Source organism: Balaenoptera ricei, chromosome 3, assembly GCF_028023285.1.
Source record: "Balaenoptera ricei isolate mBalRic1 chromosome 3, mBalRic1.hap2, whole genome shotgun sequence".
In the NCBI taxonomy this organism is placed as follows: domain Eukaryota; kingdom Metazoa; phylum Chordata; class Mammalia; order Artiodactyla; family Balaenopteridae; genus Balaenoptera; species Balaenoptera ricei.
The window spans coordinates 128790745-128804221 of NC_082641.1; the positions used below are offsets into that span (position 1 = coordinate 128790745).

The window sequence follows — 13477 nt, forward strand, 5'->3', positions numbered from 1 at the left end:
TCTTAGGTCACTGTCTTCCATAGAGGTAGTAACTATTATCAGATTGCTCTACATCTTTCCAGATATTTACCTATGCATTTACCAACACTGACAAACACATGCAAATAATAGTTGGGATTTTTTAAGCATATGTGACATACTGTACATAATTCGTAAGATGCTCTTTTTAATGAATATGCTCTGGAGATTTATGCTATATAATATTGCAATATATACTTAAAATGTCAATCTCTATGTGTATAAACACACATATATACACATATTATAAACCAGCTCAATCTTTAAAATTACTGCATAAAATTCTCTAGTATGGATTTATTATTGTAAATTTAGATATTCCCTTATTGAGAGATGTTTGGATTATTTTTCAATATTACAAACAACGCTATAATGAACATCTTTGCTCACTGTATACATGTGGGAGTGTTTCTTCAGAAGGGATATAAAAAAGCATAATCTCTGGGTCATAGAGTGTATGGATTTTAATTTTAACGGGTACATTCAAATAGCGCTTGGAATGGTTATGCTAATTTATACTTTCTACTAGTAGTATATGAGAATAACTACTTTTCCACACTCTTGTCAACATTTGATTTTAGCAAATTATCATTTTCTCAATTTGACGAGTGAACAGTTATTCAACTTCTTTTTGCCTTGGTTTCCCCCTGTGTTAAAGTGAGCAGTTTGCGGATTAGATGAGCTATTGTATGTATTTTATTATTGTTCCCTTTTTCCTTATTGGGCTTTGGATTTAGAGTGCTATTATCCTGAATTTGAATACCAGCTCTGCCACTTCCAAGCTATGTGACCTTGGGCGAGTCATTTAACCTTTCTGAGCCATAGTTTCTACTGCTGTAAAGTGGAGTTAATATTTTATGAAGTTATTGAAGAGTTTTTGTGAGGAGGGACTCAAACATGGTGCCTAGAGCACCATGCCTATCATATAGTAGGTGCTTGATACATGCTACGTTATTTAGACTTCAAGTTTTTGTCCCTCTTCTAAGCCACAGGAAGTGAGGACACCTAGGTCTGTAGATGGTACTAGAGTGTGCTCTTTTGCAAAGAGCTTTGGCTGCAGATTACCAGGATTTGCCATGGATTCAATTCTCAAACCACCTGGAAAGCTGTCTCTGCAGCAATACCTGGTGCCGTGCCTGAGAGAATGAAAGAAAATCCCAGCCTCTCAGGGGTTTCTGAGGAGGTCCTGCCCCTTTTCTCTACTTGGGGCTGTCTTATCCTGCCCTGGGCAGTACTGACAAGTGGGTAAAAGAACATGGACTTGAAGTCAGAGAGTCCTACTTTCTAGCTCTCGCTGTGTGACCTTGGGCAAGTTGCTTACTCCCTCTGAGCCTGTTTCTGAGAAATGGGAAATAGGGTTGTTGTGACTATTAAATGAAATGATCTTTGTAGAGAACATTAGCAGGGTGCCTGGCTGAGGCACTGGTCAGAGTTTGAGGAGGTGATGTGTTTGCAGACAGTCAATGCCAAAGGAGAGAGGGATCCAATTAGGCATGCATTTCTAAGCCAGTAAAGGGTCTCTTTGGATCGTTGTACGATTTTTGTAAGGTAAGGAGAAAAAGGAAAAGAGGTTAGCAGTCTGGGAGGGAGGCAGATTAAAACTTTAATGCCTCATATCCAAAAGCCCTCATATACCTAAAGGGGTAATGTAGTATTCCATCTGTTTGTTTTAAAGATCAAAGTTTTCATATGTGTAGTCCCTCATATCACTATTAAAATCTATACTTAACATTGAATTTTTGAAAAATACATGCACATGTTTAAAAAAATTATAAAGTACCAAAGGGTACTTTCAATGAATGAAAACTAAGCCTTTCTCCAACCCAGGTCCAATTCATCTCCCTGTTAGCAATCATTGACAATTTCTTATGACTCCTTCCGGGTATTACCTGTGCATGTACAGCAAAACCATACAGGATTGTGCATGGATAACTGTAGCAATACAGAGTATCAATAGAAATAATTGCCCCATTAATAATGGCCCCCTCCCCTGTTTTCTTTTCTTCCTATCTTCATTTATTGATATCTCTTGGAGATCTTTATAACCATACACATAGATCTGCCTCATTTTCTCTATGTTTGCATGACAGTCCACTGTAAGAGTGAAACAGGAGGGAAGGGGGCAGGGCACAACCTTTAGAAGAATGACATAGCCCAAGGACATGACATAAACTGATTAGAACCAAATAGGTCCAAGATGGTGGACGAGCTGAGCCGACTTTCCACTAAACCTTGAGCCTCAGTATACGCTCATTGTAATACATCAGCAAGCTAAATGACACACCCACAGGTGCCATGACAGTTCCAAGGCTGACCCTAAAGGTCGAAAAGTGGGTGGTGGCCCAACTTCTGGAAATCCCCACCCCTTCCTCAAAATAGCTGGAATAATCCTCCCACTCATTAGCCTATGAAATTACCCACCCCTATAAAAACTGACAACCGCATACCCTGGTGCCTTTCTTACCTTCTGAGATGGCCCACACTCTGTGGAGTGTTTCTCTCTAAATAAACCCACTTCTTACCTATCACTTTGTCTCTCACTGAACTCTTTCTGTGACGAGACATGGAGAACCTGAGTTTCATTAAGTCCTGAGAACAGGTGTGTGATCTCAGTTAAAAGACCATGGGCTCAAGTCCCAATTTGAGTTGCACGGTTTCAAGAGTGCACTGTATTGTTGTATTGTAACTACCCAGTCCGATATAGCTCGACATTTGGGTTGTTTCCTGTCTCTACTGCAAGCAGTGTGCTTCAATGAATAATATTACACTGGGTCTTTGTTCATAGGTAGAAGTTTAACAGTTAAAGGTACATACAGGCACATATTTTTTTTTTTTTTTTTTTTTTTTTTTTAGAAATTCATGTTCTTTTATTTATTTATTTATTTATTTATGACTGTGTTGAGTCTTCGTTTCTGTGCGAGGGCTTTCTATAGTTGCGGCAAGCGGGGGCCACTCTTCATCGCGGTGCGCGGGCCTCTCACTATCGCGGCCTCTCTTGTTGCGGAGCACAGGCTCCAGACGCGCAGGCTCAGTAATTGTGGCTCACGGGCCCAGTTGCTCCGCGGCATGTGGGATCTTCCCAGACCAGGGCTCGAACCCGTGTCCCCTGCATTGGCAGGCAGATTCCCAACCACTGCGCCACCAGGGAAGCCCGAGGCACATATTTTTAATCACCCTTCCTGAGTGATTAGCTTCGTTTGGGAAATACTGATTCAGGTGATATTCTTAGGAGCATTCCTTACCTAATACACCACCCATCCATTCTCTCCACAAAAGTGTATTTTCTGGGGTCTTGCCCATGCTTTTTTCTGCTACTAAACACAAGTTCGTGTGCCAGATGCACAGTGAGGCTAAACAAACTGAAATGTCAGAGTTTGGAGCAGAGAAAGGTTTATTGCAGGGCCATGCAAGGAGAATGGGTGACTCAGGCTCAAAAACCACCGAACTCTGACGGTTTTCAGGGAGAAATTTTTACAGGCAAAATTTGGTTTGAGGGCTGTAGAGTGTGTGACTTTCTTCTGATTGGCTTGGTAGTGAGGTAACGGGAGGGTTTGTTCTTACTTAGTTGAGGCATGCATCCTTACGGTGCCTGGGCGTGCCTGGGCTCTTCGTTGTGGCGTGCAGGTTTCTCTAGTTGTGGCATGCGGGTTTCTTCTCTCTCTAGTTGTGGTGCGCGGGCTCCAGGGCGCATGGGCTCTGTAGTTTGCGGCATGTGGGCTCTCTCACTGAGGCGTACAAGCTCAATAGTTGTGGCTCTCGGGCTTAGTTGCCCCGCAGCATATGGGATCTCAATTCCCCGACCGGGGATCGAACCGCGTCCCCTGCACTGGAAGGTGGATTCTTTACCACTGGACCACGAGGGAAGTCCCGGTTCCAGGAATCTTGTGCTCAGCCTGAAGTTATCATCCTCCACCTGGGCGGGGGCCTTAGTTCCTGCAGAAGAACTCAAAGATATTGTTATTTATCTTCCTTCATGAAGAACTAAGACCCTGGCCCAAGGCTGCACTATTGTTTCTTGACTTCTCCTCCTTTGTCTCTGCATTCCCTCCCTTCCCTGACTAGCAACTGTTTGAACCTCCCCTTTGGAACTCAAGGAAGGTCAAGGAGGCAGAAGTCTTTTTCCAGCAAATAAGAAACGGGACATGGAAAGGATTTGTACCAGGAGGGGCCCCACAGAGTCTCGCTCCATTTCATTTCCACCCCCATTCTCAGAGCTTTGGGGAGAATTGGCAGAAACAAAAGGGTGAAGTTGTGTTCTGGAGGGGTTTGCAGAATTTGTTTGCCAGTAGAAAGACTAGTAGGAGGCCGGGTACTCTCCCTTAGGTGACTACATCAGGGTTCTCACCGCTGGCACTATTAATTTGGCCCCCTTCATCATGGGGGCTCTCCTGGGCTTCCCAGGCCTCCATCCATTAGATGCCAGTAGCCTCTCTACCTAGTTGTGAAAAGATCATATGTCTCCTGGGGGCAAAATCTCCTCCATCTTGAGAAAAAGCGCTTCAGACACATCCATGGTGGTAAATTACTCACTGAACATTTACTAAGTATCCAGCATCTGTATCCTGAGGTAAATGACCACAGGAAGATGCCAACTTGTTCTCTCCTGTGGAAGACAGTCACAGCTACCTGAAGGGTCTTGTCCACATTCTCACTCTGGTAATCCATTTCCTCTTCCTTTCTTCCTACCCACTATTAGACAGCAAAACGATACAGGATTGTGCATGGATAACTATAGCAACACAGAGACAACACAGTACATGAACACAGTCTCACTGTAAAACTTTCCAATAATATATTATCCTTGTTGCTCCCACCCTAGGGGAATCCCTAGGGGGAATGGCTTGTTTTAAATTTAGAATTCTTACCAGGTGCACTTACATACCTATTTTAACATACAGAAATCAGGCGTTTTGGTTTTTCGTTTTTAACATAAATGGGAATTCACTGTATGTTTTGTTGAACTTGATTTTTGTCAGTTAACAATCCAATTAACAACTGGAGACAGGCTCATATCAGTATAGTTCGACCTCATTCTCTCTTTTTTTTTTTTTAATTATTAGCACCTTTAATTATTATTTATTTATTTATTTATTTGGCTGCGTTGGGTCTTCGTTTCTGTGTGAGGGCTTTCTCTAGTTGCGGCGAGCAGGGGCCACTCTTCATCGCGATGCGCGGGCCTCTCACTATCGCGGCCTCTCTTGTTGCGGAGCACAGGCTCCAGACGCGCAGGCTCAGCAGCCGTGGCTCACGGGCCTAGTTGCTCCGCGGCACGTGGGATCCTCCCAGACCAGGGCTCGAACCCGTGTCCCCTGCATTGGCAGGCAGATTCTCAACCACTGCGCCACCAGGGAAGCCCGACCTCATTCTCTTTTAAACTGCTGCATAGTAGTCTATACTATGGGCATATTACCGGTTAATCAGTTTGCAAATTGATGAGCAATTAGGTTTTGTTTTTAAATATCATAACAAAGCTGACAGTGCTGTAATGAACGCGTAGTACATGTCTCTTGGTAAAAAAAAACAACACATGGCTATCAAGCAAGAAGGGAGATATACACAATTTTAACAGACTGCCAAACAGCCCTACAAAAAGAGCTGTTATCACTTAAAATTCCCTCCAAATGTGATTAAGAATAGCCTTGACCCCCATCACAGGCCACCTGGGTTAAATTACCAATCTGTGAATTTGAAGTGTTGCCAATCTGCTCTCCTTAGCGTTTCAATTTGTAAAGTCGTGTTGTAAAATGCAAATTTCTTAGTTCACCCTTTAAGAAACCTTTCAGGGGCTCTCCAACCCCCTCAGAATAAAGTCCAAATTCCTTAGCAAGCCTAACGTGATCCTGGAGGTTCCTTACTCCAGAAAACCTCTAGCAGCTTCTCTCCTCTGAGCCGAGTTCCCTCCGGTGCCCCCATAGCCCCACACGCCCGTTCCCCAGTTTTGGGAGCTCCCGGCACGGCGCAGAGGCACGGTTTGTTGAATGGGTGACAGCGGGCAGGGACAGCATCTCGGTCATCTCTGACCCCAGTCCCTGGAGCTCAATAAATGCTTACTGAGCGAGGCCAGTGCGGGAGAGGGGCTTGCGGGGCCAGAGGGACGCTCCCACTTCGCTCCTGGAGCCGCACCTCCGACCCCACCAGGCTGCTGCCTGCGCCCCTTCGTCCCCAACAGAGAGGCCTCACGTGCTTCATTTCCAAATTTGCAAAACAACGAGAGCCCCTTCCGCCGGGTCACATGCCTGGAAGGAGAACCGACAGAGGCGGTCTCTGTATTTCCATATAAAATGCTCATGTGATCAACAGAAGGCACAACAAAACAGTAAGAGTCGTGGACAGGACCCGGCTGGAGTGCCACTTAGCCCCTGAAGTGTTTCGGGAAAGCTTCGGGGTGTCCATATAGGAGTTTTTTTTTTTTTTTTTAAATATAAATTTATTTTTATTTTTGGCTGCGTTGGGTTTTTGTTGCGGTGCGCGGGCTTCTCATTGCGGTGGCTTCTCTTGTTAGGCAGCACAGGCTCTAGGCACGTGGGCTCAGTAGCTGTGGCACACGGGCTTAGTTGCTCCGCAGCATGTGATCTTCCCGGACCAGGGCTCGAACCCGTGTCTTAACCACTGAGCCAACAAGTCAGTCGCCACATAAGAGTCTGACAAGCTACCTTTTAAAGACGCAATGACCTGAAGAAATAAGCCCTCACATCCAAAGCAACTGTAAATCTGAATGACAATGGTGGTGACGCCCAGGATATTGCAGGCAGGCCCAAGCCCATAGGAGAATTTACAAACTCCCATTCCTCGGTGAACACCCACCAGCCGACAAGCCGCAGCACTTGCCGAGAACAGCAGGGTAGAAATTGGTGTCCTCAAACTCAACGGTTTTCACCTGCGACCTTTTTACAGGATCTTAGGTACACAACGGGAGTTACTTTCTCCTCTAGCTTTCCTTGAACAGTTGTTCCACAAGAGTGCTGACTAATGGTGGGAGCCAGCAAGTGCCCTTAGGCGGCCTCATGGAAATAAAAAAGTTGGTATAAGGAAGAAAAACAAAACAAAACAACCAAACAACGGGAAACTTTACCACCTGGCTCCCCTGGTACCAAACTATGAGGAAAAGGCGGGAGAGGGGGGCCTCAGGGACCGCACCCAAGAAGTGAAGAAAGAAAAAAGAACAGAAACCGGAGCCCAGAGAGTCTCAGAACCGCCCCAGAGGGCACGGCGTAGCCGGGGCCAGGTCTCCTCGGTGCGGTCCAACCCCTGCGTCAATCAGCTCCTTCCCGCGCTGTGATTGGTGGGCTTCCTTGGCCACCCTGGCGCCCACCTCCTAGTTGCTTGGGGTTTACTTCCCCAAAGTACACGGGCCCCACCTTGTGGAGCAACCGCTCCTGCATGGAAAGCGGATCTCCGCCCTGGGGAAGACTTTGTAACGAATGGGAGCACCCTCACATATTTATTGGCTACCGTGGATATCGGTCAAAGAACTTCCCACCCGCCTTCCCACCGTACCTTTCAGTTATTGGTCTCTCTTAGTGCCAATCCGTTACTAGGGAAACGAGCTCCTCACAGTCTCATAGGCATGAGTCAAAGCCAATCAAGAGCCACGCCTTCATCCTGAATCAGTACCCAATTGCTGTTCGAAGAGCCCAGGGTGCGCAGTCGGGATTGGTCACCAGAGTGCCCGACCTGGCCTCAACAAGTTAGGCTGAATCGCCCTTATATAGCCCGGCGACGGAACACGCGTGTGTGCGGACGCAGTTGCGTGAGGGGTTTTTTGGTTTTTGCTGTGCTGTGGAGCAGAGCTTGTTCCTCTCCCGCTCAGCCGTGCAGGTACGCCGAGGTGTGGGCGGGGCTGGGCGGCCCCGGGAGGACGAGGACGAGCTGGGGCTGTGGTGAGAAGGAGAAGTCCTAACGGCGACCGCGCGAGGCGCGCCTCCCGCCCCCCCCCCCCCCCCGCCGCAACGGCCGCAGGCGCGCGGCGGACGCACGGGCGCGCGGAGGCTCTTCGCCCCCCGCCCCCACCGGCCCGGCGCGCGTGGCCGTGTCCGCGTCCGCCGCTTGCGCGTGCCGCGCCCAAAGGCCACGGCGAGCGAGAGCGAGCCGCGGCCGCCGCCCGGGGCCCCAGGGTGATCTCGGGGGCCTGGGGCCCCGCGCGGCCGGCTCGGTAGCTTTTCCCGCCTGCCCCCCCGCCCCTCTCCGCGCGCCAGCCGAGTCCTTCCTCCCCTGGCGGGGTCTCCAGCTTAACCCAGACCAGAGGAGGCTTTTCTTTGGGTGGGGGACACGAAAGTGCGATGAGAATTTCTCGTCTCGAGAAGCAGAAGTGCTGCTCCTAGGTTTTACAAGGAGTAAGGGGGGAGCAGCGAGTTCATGGGTATTGAGTGATGATAATAGCTAACATTTTTCCAAGCCCTCGCTGTGTGCCAGGCAGTGTGCGGAGCAACTTGTGTGTCTCTTCTTTCCTCCCGAAATGCCCCGATGAAGTATGTACGATGCTTTCCCTCTTTTTACAGCGGACTCGAAGGCCCAGAGGTGGAGTGACACGGTCAAAGGCACACAGACCGTAAGGGGCAGGTATTTGTTTGAACCTAGGCGGTCTGACTCCCAGTCACCGAACCTGTTTTATTCTTTGTCCCAGCGCCCTGTGTGGCTCTAGGGCATCTTTGCCCCCAGAACGCTAGTCCCTGGGGTCAGCATCAGCCTCGGAAGGCCGACTGCAGCGGCATTTGTATTTGGGCCAATTGAGGGCTTCCAGGGAGACGAGGGTTGGACGTGGGATTATGACAAAGGAAAATAAAGGGTTTTTTGGGCTTCTTTTCTACAGATATTCCTACAGGTAGCTGATGGATGTGCTGCCCTAAAAGCTTCTGGGAAAAGCGTAGAATAAAATGAATAAGCCCAATGATCCTGGACAGTGTTCCTCCTCAGATTTGAAACTTACAGCCTGATGATGGGAAGTTCCCGCCAGCAGGAAGTTAGGCTCTGATAGTAGATCTTGAATCTTCTTTCTTCATTTTTTAATTGGAGCAGGCTTTTGAGAAAGACCCTCGAGAAGACAGTTGGACTTCCTCATTTTATGTAGTTGAAGAAAATGAGGTTGCAGAGCGATGAGTTTCAGATCTGGCCGTGACGTATAAGTGAAAATTTGAAATTGGAGTGGAAAGCTTGGAGCCCAGTTACAGTACAAATTTGACCTCTGTGGAGCCTCAGCTAGGTGAATTAAGGGTGATTGAGAGGTGTTGGAAATCTTACCCTTATGGCAGTTGGGAACTTCCGTGGATGAAAACTTGTCTACGTACATTTATTTAGCGTTGTGTGTATGCTCCTGTTATATGCAAACGTAGAAGACACCTTCAAAGACTTGAGTGTAAATTTTTCTAGTAGAGTTATATCTGAGATTTTTTTAAAGCCAGTTTATTCCTTGACTTAATGAAATAATAAATGTTCCTGTGTTGCAGGTCCGAATCATTACTTTGCATCACAAATGTCTCTACTTGAGCTAAAGCCACATTAAAAGTTTTGGAGCTAGCTCTTCTGAATTAATTTTGATTGGAATGGCTGTCGACCATTTTTCTTTCTCTTTTTTTTTTTTTAAAGAAGTTTATCTATTTTGTTTGTGCAGACACTTTTTAGAATTGGTCTTTGTATAAGAAGTTGCTGCCAGAGGGAACACATAATTTACATCTTTGTAAGTAAATTAAAAAGCTATGAGGAAACAAACATTTGTGTTTCCATTTACCCAGTAATTTCCATATTTCTTAACAGAAAGTAGCAGTAGATACAGGATCAAAATAGCTTGTGGACAGGTTCCAGCACCTTTGTTGGTGTTGCCATGAATGACAGATAGCTTTAGAGTATAACATTGTTTTCTTTGGAACTTGCCTTCTTGTAGCAATTCCGGTTACCTGCATTTATACACCAGTTAGCTATTGAATTAGCATTTTAAGTTATCAAATGTTAAAACACTAATGACCTACATTTAAACTGTTAATGAGTCCACTGATTATTCCTTGAGGTGAAATATATCAGAATGAAAGTTCTTTGTGTATTAATTGAGGGAAATTTTTGTTAGTTTCCCCTTTAGATATTTTAAAAAATACTGTTCTTGGCTTCAGGCAAATGGTTATCGCTTGGGTAGGAATATGAAAGCTGGTATTTCACAGATCGGTAGCCCAGTTGATCGCCTGTGTATTCATTGATCAAGAACAAATGAATTGAAGCAAATTGTGATAATACAAGACTTGTCTGCCTGTCTTCAATCCAAGCTAGAGGTTACTTTTGCTGTTAAATCCTTTGAATTTAAGCTTTTGTATTTCTTCTAACTGGTAGAAAAGTAGGTAGTTCTTTGTTCTTTTATTTAACTCACTTTAGTTTGCTGTTCTCAGCTGACAGTCTGCTAAGGGAACATCAGGAGATTTGGTAATGTTTCTTGGTGACCTACTTCACAGCAGTTTTGGGTAATTTACATTTTTTTAAACTTGTTTCAGTACTTTGCCTAGAAAGTAAAGAGCAGAAGTTTGTTTTAAATTTTTATAGGTTTGTGAATTGTATATGGTTCTTAGGACGGATGGGGCAGTGTTAAAAAATGAAATTTGTTATAAAGCCTGAATGTGTGACCTAGACCAGTTTTTCTTTTTGCCAGTTTACTAACATTACCCACTTGATCTTTCAACATTTTGCAGTTAGATTTGTTTCTTAAAATACTTCAAAATTCAAATGTGCATTGTATATTCATTTAATTGCGCTTTAAGACTTCCTTGGACAAAATTTACTGACTTTAAAGAGGGAGATAATTGTTAAAGTAGGTAGCTAAGAACCACCCCCCCCCCCCCCCCCACCAGTAATCAGTTTTTAACATCTAGTGGGACCTTTAGTACAGTACTATCCTTCCAGCCATGGAGTTAAATTTAAGATTCAGCAACTGTAATCACACTTGTAGTTGGTGATCACGCTGTGGTGAACAACTAAGGTTGTTTTTAAATCTCAAAAGTCAGCTTTCTGTTTGTTTGTTTATTTATTTATTTATAGTATTCTTGGTCACCCTATCTGGCTTTGGTTGGGAAAGCTTAATTGCAAGCCTGATGATACGGTGAAGAGTTAGGAAAAATCTGCACATGAAGAGTGGGAAGAGGGGGCTTAACAAAGCAGAAAGTTATTAAAAGTTCTCTTGTAGGCTGTGGCCTTTGTAAATAAAATCAGGTCTTTAGATTTTAAGTGATAGATTTCCACTTCTGCCTTCTGGCCAATCTGTTATGTCATATTGCTTGGCTGTTTAGCCTGGGTGCTGTATTTCAGGTATTTAATAAAAAGTAAATATTAGAGATGGTTAGAGATGGTTCAGAGAAAAAAAGCTGGCTTCCTAGATGGGACACACTTCAGCTTAGTAGGAATGTCATCCTTGGTGGCTGTTAAGTGGCTTTGTGGCAGCATCATTGCTTATTTGTATAGCTGTTTATGTATTTTTAAAGTGCATTCACACATCTTAGGTATTCTCATGTTTTTGCTTATAAGACCTGGAGCTCTGTAACCTAAATAGTTGTCTAAACTATTTTGTAAAGCAAGTGGTGTAACTGGTAAGGATATGTGCTAGATATATTTCCTTGTTCAGAAACTTTGAAGGTTTTAGAATTTCCTTATTCAAAAAATCTTTGAAGGTTTTAGAAGGCATCAGTGGCACCTACCTGCCTTTCCAGGGTTTTTTGTTTGTTTGTTTGTTTTAGCAGCTGCGCCTCAAGTATATCCCATGTTTATGGACTATCTTGAGCTTACGCCTCGGGATTCCTGGCATACATCCACCTATGCTTTATGAGATCTAAAGCATAGGAAATTCATGTTTTTAAGGAATTTCGTAGATGAAGCATTAGTATATAGTTAACGGTATTTTTTCATCTTGGTGAGAAAGGACAGATTGTTGCTTAATTATAAACCTAGCTGACTAGCTTTTAATGCTGGATTGGGGAAGGGATGTTAAAAATCAAGAAAAGTTAGTGAATTAAGTTTCTCAGTCCTTGAATTTTTTTCTCTTGAGGAAACGTGTTTTTTGAGGTAATTTTGGATTTACAGACAAGTTGCAATACAGCCATGTCTTGTATACCCCTTACCCAACTTCACTAATAATGTTAACATCTCACCTAATCATGGTACATTTTTCAAAAATAAATTGACATTGATAAAGTATTATTAACAAAGGATTGACCTTATATGGATTTCCTTAGTTTTTCCACTGATGTCCTTTTTTTCTGTTCTAGGATCCAATCCAGGATACCACATTGCAGTTAGTCCTCATGTCTCCTTGGTTTCTCTTCTCTGATCTGTGACAGTTTCTTGTATTTTCTTTCTCTTTAATGACCTTGACACTTGATCTCAGTTTGGTTATACTTGGTGTTGAGTAGACTGAGGTTATGGATTTTGGGAAGAATACCACAGAGGTGACTTAGCCTTCTTACCGCATCACGGGGCATGTAATACCATTCCTGGTTGAATTTAACCTTGATCACTTGATTAAAGTGGTGTGTACCAGGTTAGTATTTTTTTCCTTTCCATATTCTTTTCATTAGAAGCTAGTCACTAAAGGAGGAAAATCTTTGAATTTGTAGAGATATATTAAAGCTACCGCTGTAGTTACTAAACATTTTGGGGGAAACACTTTGAACTTAGGCAGATATTCTGTTTCTCTAGTTTCCCTGCTTAATGTTAGCATTCATTAGTGGATCTTGCCTGCAGCTCTTATGGTGGTGTTCTCATGGTGATTCTTTATTTCCCTTGTTTCTTCTCCATCATTTGAAATTCTTAGGTAAGAAAGATTTGTCTCTTCTCCCCATTTTTTTAATTCTTCATTTTCCCATTTTTTAACACTACTTACCCATTAATTTTTAAATTTTTAGTTATGTCAGTATAGGCTCATGGATATTCTTTGGGGTTGTAATCCAGTGTTTTCCTAACTTATTTTTGGTTTTTTACTTATTACTTTATTTTTTGAATTGTTCCAGTTTTGACTCTTGTATTCTTTTGATGTTCCCCTATTTTTTTTTTTGTTTGTTTTTTTAAGCATTTTCTTTCTTTATCAGGTACTTTCAGGCTCATGTTGTATTTTGCCTGTCCTGTGTCTCCAAGGAGTTGTCAGGAAGAATTTTGAAGGAGAGTGACAGGTGGTAAATGTCAAGAGTTTGGAAAATAGATTGAACAGTAGTAGATGTAGTGATAGTTCATGCCGCTCTTGCTCTGAGCAGAAGCGGCTTGGTTTCTGTAGTTTCTTCTCTGGTCTGGGAAAGCATTTTTATTTCTCATAACTAAGCCAAATTTCAAATGTTGGAATACATAGCATAACTTTGCAACAAAATTTACAACATATTCATGTTAGTACACAGAAACTCTCGCTGTTTATTTTTCCGTAGTGTTTTAGATAGGTTATTACAATAGAGTAAAAAGATCCCTTAAATGTCATTGTACTCAGAATTGACAGTTAACATTTTGA

The 13477-nt window shown here is 43.7% G+C and overlaps 1 protein-coding gene and 1 long non-coding RNA gene across 2 annotated transcripts in view; one reads left to right on the forward strand and one right to left on the reverse strand.

Moving 5' to 3' along the window:
* Nucleotides 1-3391: 3391 nt before the first annotated feature.
* On the reverse strand, nt 3392-7211 carry LOC132363871 (uncharacterized). The gene is made up of 2 exons (XR_009502665.1): nt 4549-7211; nt 3392-3951 (listed from the first exon to the last, which is right to left on the reverse strand). It is a non-coding gene; the product is annotated as an uncharacterized LOC132363871 (long non-coding RNA).
* Nucleotides 7212-7728: 517 nt separating this feature from the next.
* The window catches only part of G3BP1 (G3BP stress granule assembly factor 1), a 38489-nt gene continuing 32740 nt past the window's right edge, over nt 7729-13477 (forward strand). Inside the window, exon 1 of the mRNA XM_059917548.1 lies at nt 7729-7836. The gene's annotated coding sequence lies outside the window, so the exon portion shown is untranslated. The remainder of the gene's footprint in view (nt 7837-13477) is intronic.